The sequence below is a fragment of the Pipistrellus kuhlii genome, unplaced genomic scaffold (genome assembly GCF_014108245.1).
Source record: "Pipistrellus kuhlii isolate mPipKuh1 unplaced genomic scaffold, mPipKuh1.p scaffold_m20_p_12, whole genome shotgun sequence".
In the NCBI taxonomy this organism is placed as follows: Eukaryota; Metazoa; Chordata; class Mammalia; order Chiroptera; family Vespertilionidae; genus Pipistrellus; species Pipistrellus kuhlii.
In genome coordinates, this window is record NW_023425427.1 from 34,824,162 (window position 1) to 34,840,314 (window position 16,153).

General features: G+C 37.1%; 1 protein-coding gene across 4 annotated transcripts in view; it reads right to left on the reverse strand.

The window, feature by feature from the left end:
• Positions 1-16,153, reverse strand: part of GLIS3 (GLIS family zinc finger 3) — a 431,194-nt gene that overhangs the window by 268,962 nt on the left and 146,079 nt on the right. The gene's annotated exons all lie outside the window — the stretch shown is intronic.

Consider the following 16,153-nt stretch of genomic DNA (forward strand, 5'->3'; position numbering starts at 1 on the left):
TCAAGGTTCTTTTTGCTTTTCTTATCAAATTGGGTTGTGATGAAAAGAGAACTCCCTTTCCTGTTAACAAGTCATTATATTTTGTGCCATCTTGAGCACCAACAGTGCACCCTTTTGGTGACTTATTCTAAATGGAAAAGTGAAATAGGCTTCACTCTTAAGTTACGAAATTTAAGAGGCAGAGCACTCCAAGGACACACAGTGAAACTGCAAATTTGGACTTCCAAATTTCTGTATATTTTCAAACTATAAATTCACTATACAGTAAATACTAAAATTGATGAGAAATTGAACACTGATAGGGATTATTTTCATCTAAGGCTAGAGTTCTAACTTAGAATGTCACGATTTCTAGTCTGGATGCTTCCCCAGAAGAAAAAGATAAATTCTAGATACAACCATTGTATTAGGACAGGATACAAACCCTCGTTTATATCAGTATTTCTGTAAGAAAAGGAAATCACAGTGGTAACTGGACACTTGGAATAATTTCTATCAGTTCCTACTATATTCCTAGACACATAAAGGATTATTTCTTTATCAACTACTCATCAGAAGTTGCAAAGGTCATGGCCAGGGTCCTCGGTGAGGCCAGGGAAGAAGGAGAGGTCTCATAAGTTCTCACCTGACAAGGCCAAGAGAAGATTTTTGTCTTTGTTTTATATTTAAGCCAGGTATTTATAATTAAGGCACTGGCTATAACCTCAAAATAACTGCCCTGCCTCTACATGAATATGGATGATAAATTCAGGGTCCCTAAACTCAGTGGTTCTCAATCAATATTTTATATATAGTAATACCTGGAGGCATTTTGATCACTATTAGGGATAGAATGGGTGCTACTAGCATCTACTAAGTAGAAGCCACGGATGAAGCTAAACATCTTACAATGCCCAAGATAACCCTTCATCAACAAAGAATTATTTGGTCCAAAATGTCAATAATATAAGGTTGTGAAACCTGGCCATAAGTAGTACAATAGTTCACCTTGCTAGAGAATGTAACAAGCCCCAAAACAGATATAAACTTCCTAAGATATGGACTTCAATATTACTAGTAAGTGTCACCATTATGAAGCACTGAATATGCTTTCTTTCACAGTCACTGGGTAGAAAAACACACAGAGCTTTTAAGCTCTGTTACAGCCTCTCTTATTTCTTTTTAGCTACCCTCAATAGCTTTGCATAGCAAGGAAAAAGCAAAAGGAATGAGTAGGTGCTAGAAAGATGGGAGGCTATGGGAAACAACAGAAGGAAGAAGTAAATCTAAAGAGGGAAAAAAATGCCTATTCCTTCTCTGGATGTAGACATGCCATAACACTTCAGTCAAACAAAAGAGGTATCCTGTTGGATCCAAAGAAGTTATATTACCACAGACTTGAACATCATATAAAGTTTTCCAAAAGCCAAAACGTAAGGTTTTGTTCCCTAGATATCGTGGTCCACAGTAAACAAACCAAATATGAAACACAAAGGTTTTTCATGAAGCTGTTCCAACAGTAAAATATAATCATGTAATCTGAAAATTAAAGTTATTCCCACACTCATTGGGCTTCAGTGACCAAGAACAGAGCCTACACAACTTATTTAGAACATGAAGCTGAGTACAACCCTTAAGAGTTTCCAAGGAGTTGCCATTTCTATTGTTCCTTATCAACACAACACCACAGAGACATTCTTGGAGCAAGCTCTCTAAATAGAAGTCAGCCAAGCAATTGAGAAGATACATTCCAGAACATAAGACACCATCAAATTCACTGATAGATTAATTTATTAAAATACAGAACTTCAGCATCTCAGTTAAAAATTAAGGAGGAAAAAAAACAAAATAACCCATTGCTTTATGAATCCCCTCAACAAAGTGATGACCAAGAATTCATCCAGTCTGTTACTGGACTCCTCAATGTCACCCTACTGGTAGAAATGGCAATATTACTTTTCATAGTGTCTCTTTATACATTAAGTTCTGACTGAACTAAGATATATAGAACGTGATGTTAATATCAAGAACATAAGCCATGAGATGATGGTAGAAATATACTTATTATCTTGGAGTCTGTCCTCCTTGTTTCCCAATTCTTATCTTCTAGTCTGGAGATAAAAATGCAGGTACTTCAAGGCTAACCTGGAACAACCTCCTCAACCTTTCCTTTTTTATCTTCAATGGTCCCTTGAAATTCTCCTGGATACATGAAAGGCAGATGGTGTCAGGGCAAAGGAGACACACGGTGTTTGGTAAAGAGGACAGACATAACTTTTTTAATGACTCTACTTCTCATTTCACTTTAAATAAGGCCAACCATTCTCATAACCTTAAATACTATCCATTCACAGGTGATCCCCCAAATTATATCAGTCTAGACTTTTCTGATCTCCAGACTCACCATTTGGGACTCAATCACAGGTGCCTTAAACTTAACAAGTCTAAAACCAAACTCTCTGCTTCCTCCCTAAACCTTCCACAATCACCCCTATCTCAGTTAAAGATAACTCTCATCCTTCCAGATATGCAAGCCAAACATTGGGGTCATCCCTGACACTTGTGTCCCCCACCCAATATCCAACTCTTTGGGAAATCCTGTCAGGTCTGTCTATGTTTATATAGCCAGAATCTAGCTCTTTATCCCAACTTCCAACACTGAGCATAAGAAGGAAGACCAAAGAGAAGACAACTGCAACAATCCCACTCATGGATGTTTAGTCTTCCTGCTTCTACTCCTTCTTTCACTTCAATATACTCTCCAAATGGTACAGTGAATGTATTAAAACATGAATAAATTCTTATCACTCCTCTACACCATCTTCTTTAGACAAGGCCCTAAACAATAAAGCCCTCATTTTTTTTTTTTTTGAACTCCTCTTCTCTCTCTTCTTCCTTCACTCTACTCTAGCCACCCCCCTTTTTGATGTTTCTAGATCATGCCAGGCCAACAATCCTGCACTTGCTGTTCTCTCTGCCTGAAACTTTCTTCCCACTGATAGCCATGTTGTTTACTATCTCCTCCTCTACAATATAAGCTCCAAAAGGAAGGGAGCATTGAGTCTGATCTACTCACTGCTATATACCCATGGCCTAGAAAAAGGACTAACATAAAATAGTTGTTCAGTAAGTAGTCGTATGAGTCAAATAGATATAGTTGCCAGAGAACTTCCTTTCTGTTTGCACTGCAGGGTCACATTTAGAGACCAAAAAGAGCATGCACTCCTATAATTAGATTAATGACTGCATTAAAATGTAAATGTAAACCAAATGTTTAAACATCTAAAAGATCTTTATCTGAAATAATTATAAAAATAACCTTATAATATTCTCCATATTAACACGATTTTTATTATTGTTTTGATTTTTATATAGTATCTAAGTAAAATGAAGACACAAAATAAAGTGAATTAGAGATGGTCAGTATAATTTTTTAAATGCATAAATCTGTATTTAAGAATTTTTTAAAAATATATTTTATTGATTTTTTACAGAGAGGAAGAGAGAGGGATAGAGAGTTAGAAACATCTATGAGAGAGTATCATCGATCAGCTGCCTCTTGCACACCCCCTACTGAAGATGTGCCCGCAACCAAGGTACATGCCCTTCATTGGAATCGAACCTGGGACCTTTCAGTCCGCAGGCTGACACTCTATCCATTGAGCCACACCGGTTTTGGCCTGTATTTAAGAATTTTAAATCATCCCTCATTGCAGACACCTTCAATTAAGCCTATTCTAATTTTGGTTAATTGAGATCCCAACTTCAATATTTCACTCTGAGGCACAGCTGTTCGACAAGCGCAGCAGGAGCCCATCAAGATACTTAGCAGGTTCAGTTGTTCAGAACACAATGGGCTTTAAAATATTTATTTATTTTTACCAAACCCTATTACTCACTGATGGTAATCAGCAAGCAATCTTTGAAGGAAATGTACAATCAAGCAACTAAAAATGCCTTTCATGAAACTCTTCCTTGAAAATAAATCTTTGACATTCCAAATGGTCAATATGTACTCTTAATTTTGAACTAAACTGTCCATTGATTTGCTAAAATCTATGTTTCTGACACTGTGGTCTAGTAAAATTCATTTTTTCTGTAGTTCTGAGTTCCAGAAAGTGGCAGTAATACAGTTGCTCTTTTTTATTCACTACTTCAATAGAGTAAACAATTTCTTATTTCTCCATTATCTGTTCAGATTATACTACACATTCTTTCCTTAGCTGGTCCCTTAAAAAGGTCCCATTCCATGCACATTGCACAAAACCAGGGCTATAGTAGAAAGCTAGTCTTCCTAGGTACACAATGAGGAGGATCGGGCTCATGTAGATAGCCTGAGTTGCTGGCACCATCACCAATGATGAAACTACTGAGAAAAAAATACTTGCTACAGAGATAGCTAGAGATAATTACAACAAACTCAGTCCTTGTCTCAAGAACTACTACCTTGATTTCTGATACAATCTTGGACTTTCAAAAGTAGAAAATGGCTCCTGTCTCATTGTCACACCTTTATAACAACTTGTATCCCAGCACACCTCCCACCAACACCTTTGACAAGTTTGGACAAGCACAGCTGAATCACTTGAGATGGGCCAAAAGGTCAGGGCCCTGAAAGTATGTCAGCTTGATTATCTTAAGCCACTGGAAAGCACTCTACGTGTTTCAGAGAACAGGTAGATTTTCCACTATACAAAAGCAGCTTTGTTTCTATATATGTGACGCCTCTTAATTAGAATCAATGATTTTTTTTTTATTGTCGCTCCCGATAAGCCTGTTTGCCCAGCTTCATTTTCATAAAACACTTTAAACATTTCTAAGAAGGGTGAGTGTCGGCAGAACACTGAAACAGGCCTTGAACTGGGTCTGTGCTATTGCAAGATGTTTACAATTTGTCATCCTTGGGGGTAATTTTGCAAGCTTTAGCACATTGAAGGGCATATTATAAAGAGCCAGGCACTTTCATTTTGTTTGAATATATTTATGAAAATGGACCAAAAGTGTCCAGAGAGGCACATTGTCATTTTTTCCTTGAGTGTGTGCCAGTTCATAACCAAAAGCAAGTATTCAGAGAATAGGAGAGCACACTGTGTATGTCCAAAAAGCTACTTCATGAACAGATGGGGAATACTGTTTTTCAGGGTCTGAGTAAAATAGCCCTTCACACCAAATGTCTGCTCACAATGGTGGATCTCTCAGTGATTCATTATGACCCTGCCCTTGATAATGAGCAGATTTCCCTCAAGGGTAAGTGTCTGTGGGACACAAAGACATCACACATCCTCATGACTTAGAAAGATGATGAGCATTGGGGAATTATGCACCAAGAACATGTAATTTGGACAAGGTGGGGAAAACTGAGTAATTCACTTGAGATAACAAGAGTTTTCCCAGCAGTGGTGACTGTATGGGAATGGAATCCTTGGAGAGTAAATTTAAAAATGGTTGGGCTGGGGAAGATTTACTAAATTAAAATGCAAGTTATAGGAGCCAAGACTGATTAAAAAAAAAAAAAAAAAGTAACAAAACCACTTTGATGGGGCAGGGACACCCCTCATGAAAAACTCAAAGATCAAGGCAAAAATATTTCTTATTTTCAAGGGAATAAAGAGAATGAAGATAAGTCACTGGGGAATGAGGGTAAATCAGGGGAGAATCAGAATACGTCAGGGTGAAGCAGTAAGAGCACTTCTAGTTCTTTGTGACAGAAACAATATTGTACTCAATTTCCTCCTGCACAAAGAGAAACACCACATTTCCCAGCCTCCCTTGCAATTAGCTGGGATCATGTGACTGAGTTCTGGCCAATGAGATGCAGGAAAAAGTGAAGTGTGTAGCTTAATTTAGATCAGCTTCTAAAAACTTCTGCATGATCATCAACATTCTGTTTTTCACCCTGGATTCAGATAGTGGAGACATTTAGAAAGAAGGATCCTGAGTTACTATATGATTACAGGGAGAAAGCTGTATTAGAACATGAATAAGAAATAAACCTTCATCATATCAAGCCACTGAGATTTAAGCTGTCTGTTACAGAAGTTGGATTATCTTAATATTTCCCAAAATGCTTCCTTGTTACCATTTGTCTTTTCAAATATGTTATTATCTAAGAATATTTTCCATCTCATTCTTAAGCAGAGGGATTTCAGAGATCTTCAAGAGTAATGGGAAAAATTAGTTTGCATTCAGATTAGTAGAACACAGGTTACCTGGGGGTAAAAAATGTCTGGTATCATTTTAAGAGGTGTTGGAGGGGGGAAAAATGTCCTTTTCTTTCATGTAAGTTTAAAATATTTTATATACTTTTAACTTTTTATTATAGAGAATTTTAAATCATTACAGAAACAGAAGCAATAGAATAATGAACCTCATTGTATCCCCATCATTATTCATGTATGTGTGAATATTTGGAGTTACTGATTGATACATATATGTCATATGCACATAGCTAGGTAGGTAATAGGTAGGCAGATATATATATATATATATATATATATATATATATATATATATATATATATAATATAGTATAAATTAATCTAATAATTGGGCCAGGTACTGTGGTAAGATTCAAAGGTGAATAATGACCTTTGAGTATACAATAGTAGAAAGATGTATGAATTTCAAACTCCATAAATTACTTCACTCTGAAGGGTTATAGTGAGGATTAAAGTAATCCAGTAGCTTAGAATTTGTAAATTATTTTCTTTACCCTCCCATTTCCCTGAGGGAGTTTTCATTCTAAGGGAGAGGTTTAATACCTCCTTCCTAGTAAAAACGTATATACTCCTGGGAGGGCAAGGGCACTGAATCTTTCCTCAATCATTCACCATTCATATATATAAATTTTATCTCTGCTGAAGTTCTTTCCCAAAAGCAAACCTTGCATAGGTGGAGAGAGAAATAAGAAATGAAGTGAGGAACCCTGAGACACCACGGAAATTCTGAGGGAAGAAGACAGTTGGAGTTACTGAAAATGCAATGGAAGACCAATTTCTACTTCAGAATGTTGTTTAAGATGGAGCCCCCAATTTTCCCTTCATTGCAACTACTACCTGATCCCCAAATCCATTCTCCTGGCTAACAAAGCACCATTTATTTGATCTTCTCACACTAGAAATTGTGACTGGGACTGGGGGAAGAGAGTGACAAAAGAGAGATTAGTATAAGGTGACCAGATCATCCAGGTGTTGGTGGGACAGTCCTGATTTCTAACAATTTTTCCCGCGTCCCACGGCGTTTTAAAAATGTCCTGATTTTTGGAAAGAATCTTTTCCATCTTTCCAAAAATTGGGACTTTTTTAAAACACCGCAGGATGCGGGGAAAACTGTTAGAAATCAGGACTGTCTTGCCAACACCTGGACGATCTGGTCACCTTAGTTTAGTAGCAACAACATTTATCACCGAAGAATGGGCTTACCAGGGCCAATATCCTTATACCAACTTAAAAATTAAAGCGCTTTTAAAATAACCATTCTAAAACAAAAATGATTCTGGAGTGACATGTCTGAGATGCTGCATTGTAAGTTTCAAGAGCAGGACCAAGCAGATCACTCTGAACACCTAAGTCCACTGAGGCTGACTCTAGGCTGTGCTCTCAGGTCACACAGGCGAGTGGCCTGACCTTGGCAGGCTCAAAGCCCAGGTGAGGGGAGTGCTGCTAGAGCAGAAAGTTCAAGTAGCAAAGGAATGCCTCTCACTGTGCCTTCTCCAGTCTAGACAGTCTGAATCACCAGGAATGGGTGCATTTTGATAAGAACTGACTTAATTTGTACTTCTCTATCCATCTCAAACATTTAGCTGTATTCTGCATTAATTCAGTCTGAGAAGAAAAAAAAAAATTCCAAAATAAATCTAAACAGTGGAGGGTGAGGGAGAAGGTCTTGAAAAGGGGCTGACAGGCTTAGCATAATAAGAGCCAGTCCAAATCTTTGTTTAACAATTCTTTACTTTCTTTACAGATTATAAAAGGAAATATTTGACTAATGGAAGGCTACTCATACACGATAATGTATGCAGCCTCTGTCCACATTTTAATCATTTAACATCACTGATCAAAAAGCTTTGGTCTCTAGTCTTCCCCAAGTTTTTAATTCTTTAAAGTTCATTATAGAAAATGCTTTTATGCTTGTTTCCACTTATGTGTTTCCCTTGTTGATCACTGAGCATAAGAATAATTTGTGTTAGCCAAAACCGGTTTGGCTCAGTGGATAGAGCATCGGCCTGCAGACTGAAAGGTCCCAGGTTCAATTCCGGTCGAGGACATGTACTTGGTTTCGGGCACATCCCCAGTAGGGTGTGTGCAGGAGGCAGCTGATCGATGATTCTCTCTCATCAATGTTTCTAACTCTCTATCCCTCTCTCATTCTCAATGTAAAAAAATCAATAAAATATATTTTAAATAAAAAAAGAATAATTTGTGTTATATAATATCTGCCAAGAGATACATTTTAATGAACAATTAAACTATAAACTTTGACAATTGAGATGGTTTGGGAGAAATCAAAGTTTCATTTCACATGTACTAAAGCATACTCAGTGATGATATTTCCTGAAATCAATTATTATATTAACTATAGTTGCATTTGTATTAACTAGGTGTATGATTCTAATTTTAAAAACATTCATACATATTGGATAGGACAGGTTCTTTGTGATTTGCCCAAGGTAAACTTCCAGCCTTACTTCCCACTCCTACCTATTCTGGGTCATCAAACTACTTGGGACTTGTTTCTTTCCCGGGGCTCTTTCCCACCTCTTTGCTATCACATGGTATAGTGCCTCCACTTGAATGGTCTCTTTCCATTTTTCTGTAAGAACTAGAGGCCCAGTGCATGAAATTCATGCACAGAAGGAGAGTCCCTCAGCCAGGCCTGCACCCTCTCACAAAACAGGACTCCTTGGGGAATGTCCAACTGCCAGTTTAGGCCCGATCCCACAGGGATCCCTGCAGGATTGGGCCTAAACTGGCAATCGGACATCCCTCCCACAATCTAGGACCAGTAGCTCTTAACCGCTCACCTGCCTGCCTGCCTGATCACCTCTAACCCCTCTGCCTGCCTGATCACCCCTAACCACCTCTGCCTTGGCCCCTGCTGCCACTTCATCAGGAAGGACATCCAGAATGACTTGGAAGGTCAGTCGGCTGTCCAGTCTAATTAGCATATTATGCTTTTATTATTATAGATTACTCTCTGTTTCAAGATGCAGTCACCTCCTCTAAGGGGCCTGCCCAACCCTGGTTGGTTTGGCCCAAAGGACAGATTGTCAGCCTGCAGACTGAAGGGTCTGGGGCTCGATTCAGGTCAAGGGTACATGCCCGGGTGCAAACTCGATCCCCAGTAGGGAGCATACAGGAGGCAGCCAATCAATGATTTTCTCTCATCATTAATGTTCCTATCTTTCTTTCCCTCTTTTGTCCTCTTTGAAATAAATAAAAATATATGTTTTTAAGGAGCCTTCCCAGACTCTACAAACATAGCTCCAAGTTTCTTCCCATTTTTCCACTAAAACAATTTGCATAGCCCGGCCAATATGAACACATCAGTGCATATACTATTTGTGTAGCTATACTTTCTGGTTTCCCAATAACTAAACCCCTTCTACTCTCAAAAGTGTTCTGACTTAAATAATAAATTATATGTTCACCTCAAGTTTGGAGCACATTGCCCCTGCCCACCCTGAACCATGTCATCTCGTTTTCTAATTTCTCAACAAGTTTCACTTTTTTTTTCTTTTAGTTCTTCAAAATTCTCCCTCAAAAGGATTAGTCATTCTTCCTACTCAATTACATTTTATATGGCCCAAGAAAGTAAAAATAAATACTTTGCTGCAAAATCAGAAAATACAGGTTTCATTCCACTTTCTCACCAAATTCCTATCTACACCAACCTCTTATATGAGTGATGACACCTAATAGACCAACCCAGCTGCTCCCCTTTGGATCAGACAGATGGAAAATTGCACCTGCTTTCCTGTGCCTATCGTCTGTGTCTGCCACACATCCACTGGCCAGAGTTACAACATCCACTGTCTTCTTGATAATCTAGAAGCCTTGACTCAATAACTACAGTAGAAACTGGAAAAAATAATTAACACCTCTTTTCCACATCATTTTACTCAGAGCTTGAAGAAACACTTCTGAAAGATCAAAGAGAATCTATCTCTATTTTGGAAAAATAAATGTGTTTGGTCTTTCATTCTATACACAAAATTTGAGTTCAAATTCTTTCTGAACTCAAGATGTCAACATGATCACTCAAAATACAGATAATCAAGAAATATTCCAAAAGTCACAAAATGCATTTCTAATATATTACCAAACAAATTTTCCACACTGGTACAATCTGAATGAACTAAGAAACATACATTTAAAAACCTATATCGTAATAAAGCTCAAAAGGTTTGAAATATATTCCCTTAATAAGATCATTTATGAAAAAGATTTACATGATTCTTTCTAATTTTATAAAACATTATTTAGGGGCATGGAAATTAGAGGAAAACCACAAAACAAATATGAGCTAAAAGGAAGATTAACCATCATGTAGTTAATGATTTTACTCAATGAGGAGAAAGCCTCAAATATTTAACCTCTTAGGGTTTCTCTCATTGTCTGTTTTTTGTTTTGTTTTTTAATCCTGGAATTGCAGTGCAAAGAAACATAAACCATGATTTGTTTTAAAACATTTTCCCAAATCTGCCATAACTGTATTTTCACAGAGCAAAGTTCATGACAGGCCAGCTCCCCAGGTAACATGGATTAAATGTCTTCTAAAGGAAAATAAAATTAAGCCATTACCAATGCAAGGCTTCTAAACTGTGTTTTGGGATGTGAAATACGACTTGACAGATGCCTTATAGACTGTGGTGAATACCCTTTCTGAAGAGAACTTCTGGAGTTTTTCTTTCACCTATAAGAGGTTTGTAATTTAAGGTGACATATACATGTCCATACAGTATGGCAAACATGTATATACACAGATAAATATTCCAGTATCCCTTTCTTATGTAAAATTGTTGGGGGAAGTGAGAATCTTGCATTTTAGTTGTAGTTATTTTAATTATTGAGTTTGCATTAAATATTTGACAGACTGATGCCTTGTGGATACAATTTGGAAGCTATATTCTCTCTGATCTTTATCGGATGTGTCACTTGTGGTGTTTCAGCCTGAAGAGACAAAGAGGATATTAATGATAATTTTATTTATTTAGTCACATCAGGAAGATTTGATAAAAAGGAAAACTAAATATTTTAGTAACTTACTAATTTTCCAGATATATCCAGAGTAGCAAAAATGTTTTGGAGATCACTTTATATTAAAAGCAGAAATATACCTTCTTTTTAAAGGTAAGAAGAGAAGAGAGCGTTTTGTCTTCCAAATACAATGCAGACAGAACGCTCTCTTCTTACCTTTAAAAATGCGAGTGATGTGACAGATTTGTCAGTTCCACTTTTAACTCAGGGAGGCAAGGAGGTGGTGATGATAGACATTGCTCAGCACAGTTTCATCCCAACCTTTAACTGATTATTAATTGTAGAGAAAGTATACTCTGAGTAGGAAATGGACACTCAGTTGAAAGCCTTCTGCCACTACCTGTGACACTCTATTATCTTACCTCTTGTCCCTGAATTTTATTCCAAGGGAACACGAAATTACCCTAATCGCTATCAGGGCATGGATGATCATGAAGATGTACTCTCTCCTAAATACTGTGTCACTACACTTTAATTGAAATGACAAGGTAGGTTTCCATTTATCTAGAGTTCATTGTAAACTTTGAGAGCACTGTTCTCACCCTTGGCTGCCCATTAGAATCACCAGGAAAGCTGCATCGTAGAGCAATTACATCACAGACTCTGGGGGTGGGACCCAGGTATGCATACTTTATAAAGCTCTTTTAGGGGTTCCAAAGTCATTCAAGGACCACTGTTCTAGAGGCACTAAGTAGGCAACAGTCAAATAGTTTACTAGTCTTAGAAAAATCACTTAAACTAGGCTTTGTTCTCCTCATCTAAAAAAATGGTATGTGTGGAAGGGAATTAGTGTTATACTTATTTATTTTCTTATATTTTTAAATAAAAATGTATACTTATAGTTATGAAATATTTCAACACAGGCAGCAAAGCATATAAACTATTTTAAGATACTTGTGATACCTATGTTACCACCACCAAGTTAAAAAGAAATTGATATTTTGCTGTATTTGTTTCAGTTCTCTCACTTTTTTGGGGGAAAAATAGATAAAACAAAATTCCCATATCCTATTTCTTTGCTCTCTAGAAGTATCCATTATCCTTTTGTTACTGTTTATCTCGACCACAACAATTTAATGTACACAAGTGATTATGTACCTACAATGACTATATAATACTGTTTAGTGTTTGTTTAAAGGTATATAAATTGTATTACACTGTGTATATCTTTTGGCATATAAGTTTTCATTCACATGGTGTTTTGAGATTTATCCATATTAGCATCTCTCTATTCAATCTATATAGAGATTTATATCTAGTTCATTAATTTTAAACTCCCTTATACTATTTTATTATGAATAAACCATATATCGATTTACCTTATCCATGGATACTTAGTTAATTTACCATTTTAAAAGCAGAGGCGATATACATACCTGTTTGTGTGTCTCCCTGCCACCATATGTAAGAGTTTCAATAGGTAGAGAAGAAACTTAGACATGGTTTTGTTGGATAACCTCATCTTCTTTCCTAGATATTTCCAATTTTTTTCCAAAGTAGTTACACCAATTTACTCTTGCCAGCAATATAAAAGCATCCCCCATTCTCTGTACTTTCATCAATACTTGACAATATAAGAACTTATTAATTGCACCAAAATGAAGCTTGCAGAATGATAATTAATAATTATGCTTAGATGGCATTTTCCTAAGGTCTCTTCTGGTTGTATTATCATGGTCACCACATCAACACCAAGTCTTATCAAAATAACAAAATAAAGGATGTAGAAAAAAAACTTTCATGGTTTATACTGAATTTATTTTTCCTCAAGAAATGTCTTTCATGGCTAATGCTGGCCTATGAACCCATAAATCAGGCCATTAAAGAGGAATGGGGACATGGCCTAGCTCTGTATTTATTTTCTTGTACTCATAATCCAATGTTACTTAAAAAGCAAACTTGTCCAGTATTCAAGCCAAAGCAAATACTCTGGATTTTGCCAGGCAAAATGCCTGTGGAGAAATGAGTCAATTCATACAAAATTCAAAGCTGTCTTTGGTCAGTGACATTTTCGTGAAAATCTGTGGGTGGGTAAAAGTTTTGCAAAATTCCTTTTTGCTATTGGATAAAATTCATCCAGGAAAAACAAGCAAAATTTAAGTGGTGACCCACATTCCCCTTAATTCCCTTATTAACACTCCCTAACCTCCCAGCACAACTGCTTTCTATTGTGTATGAAGGAAGCCATCAGTGTTCCTAATCCTGGCAACAGGATCCTGTCCCTCTACTTACTCTGCTCCCATCAGATAGGCTTTCTCATGAGGCATACTGGCCGGCTGAGCAAGCTTCAGCTCATTCAAGACACACCTTCCTGGGAATGCTACCCAAGCATTGCACACTCTTCAACTTAATAGCAAAAAGACCTACTTTGCTCAGCATACACTCTGTTGGAACCATTACTATGGATACTGTTAGAGATGGTTAGTGTACATCTATAGTTCTGTGTTACACTTTTAGGAATATGAAAAGAAATTCAGACTCCAAAACTTGTTCTAACTTGGGAATTTGAAACCTTATCATCTCAGAAAAACCTAACAAAATTTAGCACAATCATACCCAGAAATGCTGAAAAGTTCTCTTAATTCCAAAATTCATCAGCGTTGGGGTTTGTCTAAATTCAGGAAGGTTTAAATAGAACGATTTTGCACCTAGGAATTACTTGAATTAGTAAACAGCAATGAATGGACTCAGATATTTTTAAGATAACATTTCCATATGCCACTTTCTGATTTAACTGAGTTCTGCCTGTCTGCCTAACAAGGCCTTTACTTCTCAAGGCCTTGGCCATTGGCTGGGTGTATCTCTGTAATGCGGGCCAGGCCTGGAAAGATAGCACCTGGTTTGACTTTTCATAGAAGCAACAGGATGAGATATACAGAAGGGGGCGTTGCTTGGATGGGAAGGAAAAAGAAACAATTTCTTCTTCCAGTAAGTTAACCAAATAATATGATCCTGTCCCAGTTCTGCCACCTAGAACCTTAAGTGGTCGGAATCTCAGAGTTCTGGGTAAGGCTGAGGAGTTACAATCAGGGATTCTGAGAATGGGACTCCTATGCATGACATGGAATTTGGCATCAAAGGAGGACACCAGTGGCAGCCTCTGACTGTAAGGAGGCTGTCATTGAGTAGCCCTTTCACACACTACACTCTCTTCTACCATGACTCCAGATACTCACTGTGCTGCTTTTAGCCATGGACACCAACACAATTGGGTCACTACATCTTTCTAGGGTCAGTAAGCTAAGGGAGTGAAAATGATGACTAACTTTAACTATGGTCCACAGAAAATTAATCACAGTTAAATGTATGTGAACCAATTTAAAGTGCTCCTATCTTTTGCAGCATGTGACATAGCCACAAAAACCCAAAGGTCACTGCATGTCTCCAAAAGGGGAATGTGGTCATTTTCCTTGGCAAGGATCTTGAGCTTTGAGTCAATTACCATCAGATTTCAAAGCAGTAGGAGATGAAACATTTGGTTTTAACAGTTCTTTGTGTCTGAATTCTAAGAGTGTAACCACTGTTTTTACCAAAGGCAGACAAATGCATCTTTTTCAGATGTGCATTCACATTAAGCACAATGTCTTCTATCCATAGACTACAACTTTGGAAGAATGCTAACTTTTCTAAGAAAATTATTTGTTGCCAGTTAGTTTAGGCCTTACAAGTTAGGCAAATGACATGTAGCAACATAACAGTTTTCAGAAGACATAATGTTCATGATATGTATGTGTTATATGAAAATGGATGTCTTCCTGCTAAAAATACATAGTCCCAAGACTAGAACTGCAGTGTTAGCTCCTAAGAAATCCTGTTTTGTATAAATACATGTGCACTATAACACGTGCAAGTAAATGCTTTGTGGTTCTAAATTTGACATGGAATACATATCACAATCTGAATTTTGCAAAGATTCCATTTAGAAGTGGGAAGTGGGCAGTTTAGGGGAGAGAGAAATCACTTCCCATACCTATCCCAGACAATGCAATGGAAAGCTTTGAAGAGGCATGCAAACATCCACTTCTTATTCTTCCACTTAAGTATTTCTATTTTTAATAGTCATCATGCACTTTAGCAAAAGTCAACTTGTTATATGCCTTCGCAAAGTTAAGAGCAGTGGGAAAATGGGGAATCCTAGTGCACAAAAATTAATTTTGCAATGCAAAAAATATTTTTTGGATAATTTAAGCCTTTTTATGTTTTGGGTGTTTTGTTGTTGTTGTTGTTTTCAGTAGAGCCAAATCCAGCACACTATTTTCAGTCAGGATTAGTCATAACTAAAAGGTTGGACTGTTTTCATTCAGAGACTAAATGTCTTTCCTGCCTGCAATAGGCCTGTGTGTTCCAAGCAGAGTAAATGGAATAGCCTTCAATTGCTTTCTCTTTCTGGCATTTTTAATGCAGAACCCTACTGACAGAGTAACATTTTGTTGCCTGGAATGTAATTATTCTTTTCACTCATATAACCTGGCAGTCTCACAATGTATCAGCTTCAGGTTTTCCCTAAGAAAAATCACAACATGGGGTATAATGTAACAACAAGAAATGCAATTTTATTCTGCCAGAAATTCTTAAAACTCAAAAATACTGAATGGTGAAAAACTGCGCCTAATACTTGCATCATAGCTATCATCTGTTTGGTTTGCTTTTACATGAATGGGACAACTTGACCAATCTATAATCAAACATACACTTGGTCCAGATGCTTTATCGTCAAGATATACTACAGAAAGAAGGAATTCTGTCTAGGGGATCCTGGTCTAAATAAGTACCTTTTCAAAAATGATTTATATATTTCACACATTTAGTGACCTGTAGCATATTCAATATCCAGGGAGTGCCTATGATTCTCAGATTTAACTCTAAAATAAATAATCCTGCCCATTAAACAAATATAAAACGCATGCTCTTTTTTC